The sequence below is a fragment of the Apium graveolens genome, chromosome 2, assembly GCF_009905375.1.
Source record: "Apium graveolens cultivar Ventura chromosome 2, ASM990537v1, whole genome shotgun sequence".
NCBI classification, from domain to species: Eukaryota; Viridiplantae; Streptophyta; class Magnoliopsida; order Apiales; family Apiaceae; genus Apium; species Apium graveolens.
Window position 1 is genome coordinate 117,083,611 of NC_133648.1, and position 5,135 is coordinate 117,088,745.

Below are 5,135 nucleotides of genomic sequence, written 5' to 3' on the forward strand. Positions count from 1 at the left end.
ACACAACACAACAGTGAATCAAGATGCCTTCCATGAGAACCACAGCCAGGAAACGGGTAGGAAATGGTCAGTTGTTCCATAGATTGTTTGGTGTTGTACCACAGGTAGTCCGAATAAGCTGGATTAGTTTTCAGTTGTTCTTAGTTCGGCTTATTTATAAGTATGACTTATGTAAGGTAATAAACAAGAAACATATATTTGTCCGACGGACTAGCCTTACTTAAAGGTTACTCCCCGGTAAGACTTAATCACTTTTGGGTTGTAATAATTATCACTTGATGGTTGAATTACTCTAGTTATGAATGATTCGTTTCCAAGACAATAACCTGTAAGTTTGTGTGTGTGTGATAAGTGTGGGGTCGTGAAGGGTGAGTATTTATATATTGTAGTGTGAGTTGTATGGTTGTAGTAGTTTATATGGTGTGGCCTCCGAGATTCCTTACCCCGGATTTTGGGGCGCCATAGAAATGGTATCAGAGCCTTAGGTTATCAAATCTTGGAAACAATAGGATATAAAATACGTAGACATAAGAATAATAAAATAATCAATTAGAGCTCAAGTCGAGTTCATCGTCGGGCTACACGGGTAGTCTTGACAGTTTTACCCTCAAGGGAATTTCGACTCTAAGTTAGTAACACCTTGCCTATTGTGTCAGGTACCAGTGGAGCCTATGAGGGAGGTTGACCTTTGTTGAGGATGTTATGGTTCCTGAGCGTGACCCTACTCTCGAGCCAGAGAACCCTCCCATTGATGATTCAGATGATGACCCTATTGAGGATGTCCCAGAGGAGGAGACTAACCTTCCTGTCCCCATAGCTAATGACTTTGAGATAACCCAGGGAGATGGCGTAGGCTGGAGGGATGTAGAGATGTACCCTCACCCGACTATTCGCTCTCCTACCCCACCCCCAGGGATTCAGAGCCCCATGCCCTACACTGATGATAATGATGAGGATGGGATATATGCACAGGTCTACGAGGCTTACGACATATCCTCTAGCGACCCAGACTCACCTCTACCACCCCCGGCGACCATACATGTAGCTGTACACGACTGGATGGTGGCTCAGCTTAACGCTGAGATTACTGCGACATCTGCTCGCATTGCAGAGTTACGCCAGGCATTGACAGCTGAGAGAGCCATCAGACTAGGATACCCAGGGGATTTCAGAGCTGCTTCCCCGGCCATAGCCCGTAGAGAGATTGATGGGATCGAGCTCCGTACCCGGGTTCAAATGAGGATGACAGTGATTGGAGGATATATCCCGGTAGTTGATGCGGGGTTCATGTTGGCAGGAGCGATGAGGAGGGTACGTGACCTCACGTACAGTGATAATGACTTAGGGACTAGTGACTAGAGATGGACCTTGATGAAGGCTGGGTGACTTGTCACCAATTTTGATAGGATTGCTAGTAGTAGATAACATTCATAGACCTTCAGGGTACACGACTTATGTATTTACATTTTAGTATTCAGGACAAGTAGTGATGTATTATAATCAGGCATGCATGAACTCAGCTAGTTGTTTTGTTCCCCAAGATATAAATGGGTGACCTTATGAAATGTATATCTAAGCGGTTATTAAAAAATTGATGTCCATATTATTGCACTTTATAAAAACATGCTAGATAATAAATGACATGCTTACACATGAATAAATTAATCCAACTGTTATAATTACAACTATGTTGACAAATCTTCATTATCAGAACAATGCCACACCGTAGAAGATGAACCAGGGCACATCCCGAAGAATCAGTTAACCAACAACGGAATGAACCTGATCCTGTAGTAAATGAGGAAAGGAAGAGGACCTAGACTATAATGAATATGATGAGAAAGAATATGTAGAAGAAGAGGCTGAGGATACCCATCAGGGAGGGAACCCCATGAATGAATTTATGGAACTGCTAAGAGCAAATCTAAACCAACAGCCTATTACACCACAGCCACATGCTGCCCAATAGACTACAACCACTGCCTTTAGGGCCTTCAAATCTCTCAAACCCCTAGAGTTTCTGGCATCTACCGACCCCGTTGAAATACGGGCCTGGCTCAAAGAGATAGAAAAGTCCTTCGAGATACTATGTGTTGAGGAACGTCATAAGACCATTTTCACTTCTTACATGATGAAAGGAGAAGCTAACTACTGGTGGGAGTCCAAACGAAACATAGAGACTGATGCTGTGATCCCATGGGATAGATTTACCCGACTGTTCTTAGACAAGTACTTCCCTAGGTTTATGGAAACCCAGATGGAGATTAAGTTTTTGGAGTTGAAACATGATAAGATGACTGTGGCAGAATATGAGGCCAAGTTTACTGAGTTGTTGAGATTTGTGCTTGAGTTCATGAATACCGAAGAAAAGAAAGCGCGAAGGTTTCAGCTTGGTCTGAAACAATGTATCCAAAACCGAGTGGCAGTGCTAGAGCTGACAGACTATGCCACCTTAGTGCAGAAAGCCTCGATTATTGAAGCTGGTAGTGAGCAGAGTGTGAAGGAAAAGGTAAATAGGAAGAGGAAGATAGGAAGCCAAGGAATAGGAACCGGGAACAGGAGCCTTCCAAGCAGGTTCGTCAGGGGAGTGGTGTCCCAACCTGCACGAGGCCCCGGGTTCAGAAAGGCCCCAAGCGAGAGTGTCGGCCAGGGCGGCGGACAATCTAGAGCAATATTTCATAGCCAACCACGTGCCCCAATACCATAATGTTAGACATGCGGAAAGAGACACCTTGGGATGTGCACCCAGGAAAGAGCCCCTTTGAAATGTTACAGGTGCGACCAACCTGGACACCTTGCTAACAACTGTCCCCAATATAGCAAGTCATGTTTCCAATGTGGGAAAGTAGGACATATGAGGAAGGATTTCCCAATAATGAAGCCCTCAGTCTCAGGTATGAGCAGAGCTGCATCCAACCGACCCCCAGCTGCTAGGAACTTCAACATGACTGTTCAGGATGCTGTTCGAAACACTAACGTGATAGCAAGTACCCTTTTGTTAAATTCCGAACGTGCAAATGTCCTATTTGATTCTGGAGCAACCAAGTCATTTATATCTCAAGATTTTGCTAAAAAGTTAAAACTTAATTCCATACCCCTTCGTGAGATATTACAAGTGGAAATAGCAAACAAATAAATAATTCATGTAAATCAAGTACACCCTAAGTACAAGTTGAAATTAGAAGGGAAGGTCTTCAAGGTTGACCTAATCCCATTTGCGTTAGGAGAATTTGATGTAATCTTAGGAATGGATTGGTTATCCAGTAACGGAGCGCAAATAGATTGTGAACGGAAGAGATTAAAGATAAGAGTGCAGAATGAAAAAGAAGTAGTGTTTAATGGTCAACGACGGAATGAGAAATTTCTGACCATGCTACAAGCAAAAAGATTGTTAAGGAAGGGAAACGAGGCCTATTTGGCTTATGTGATAGATACCAAGAAGAAGGTCCCTAATATACAGGACATACCCGTAGTAAACAAATTCGAGGATGTATTCCCAGAGAACTTAACAGGGTTGCCACCTGACAGGGAAATAAAATTTGCTTTAGAATTAGAACCAAGAAGGACACCAGTATCCAAGGCCCCATATAGGCTACCCCCAGTTGAGATGAAGGAACTAACTTCTCAACTACAAGAGTTATTAGATAATGGAATGATAAGACCCAGTGTGTCGCCACGGGGAGCGCCAGTACTGTTCATAAAGAAAAAGGACGGCAGTATGAGATTATGCATAGACTATCGAGAGCTGAACAAGCTGACTATTAAGAATATGTACCCTCTCCCCAGGATTCGACCAACTCAAGGAAGCTGTACATTTTTCCAAAATAGATTTGAGAACAGGATATCACCAGTTGAAAATCAAACCGGAAGATATACCGAAGACTGCTTTTCGCACTAGGTATGGGCACTATGAGTTCTTAGTCATGTCGTTTGGGTTAACCAATGCACCCGCAGCCTTTATGGATCTGATGAACAGAATGTTTAAAAAGTACCTGGATATATGTGTGTGATAGTTTTTAGTTGATATTTGTTAGGGCGAAATCACGCACTAATATTCACGCAAGTATACGCGTTCGCAAGTAATATAGAATACTTTCTAGTTCGTTCCCTCAGAGACTCAGACTAAGTTATTATCTAATTAAACTCACTCACCAATGTATGATTACTTCTCAATATTAAGATAATAACACATAAAATTGTTGATTAAATATTAACTATAATTAACGACTTAATTAACCACTTAACTAACACTTCAATTTATCAATAATAAAACACTCATGAGATCACAACTTCATTATTACTTCCTTCTATAGCAATTGTTATTACCTTTAGCATGTGACAGTGATGACATTAATCGAATAACACGAAACTGATAAAAGCCAACTTTCATTGTACTAATACCATTCTACCAAGCATCCACAATTAAGATAGAAGTTGAATAGTCATCAATTATGTTGAGTTCCTATATGTCTACAGAAATTGACAACACAACGATTTAAGCACAAGTTATTCCTTTTGATTACATAGGGCAAATAAAACTGTTAGAGTTACCCACTAATCATGCACAACGTACATGAACCTATGTTAGCATGGCAAGTTCTAAATCTCAAGATCCACCGTCGCTTCACAAGAGATTAACACCCTATCTTATATGTTCGCGATGCACATAAGACGAATACGCACAACCAATACTAGATATCATGCAATCATCACACACTAAAGTATTAAACAATTAACTAAAGAATTCCATAATAAATCCGTTGCAACCCCATGATCACGATTAGCCCATAATAGAACTTATCGCCATCATGGGTTCATATGAAATCATGATAAACAACACAAGAAAATAATAACTAAACTAATTATATTAAAACAGAGTACGTCACAAGAGTAAATAAGTCAAAGCAAGAAAACTAGCATCCAACGTTACAACGAAACAAGAATCACAAGAAAATATGCTTCCCCTTCGCTGCAGTGTGCTAAATCGGTCTTCTTCCTTATCTCCTTCGCTTCTTGCGCAAAAACACAATCTAAAACATAATCTCCTTCTTATTCTCTATGAAAAAGTCTCAAATCTACTTATATAATAGTCCCATAAAACTCAGATTACATAGAAGTTGGAAGCCAAACAGAAG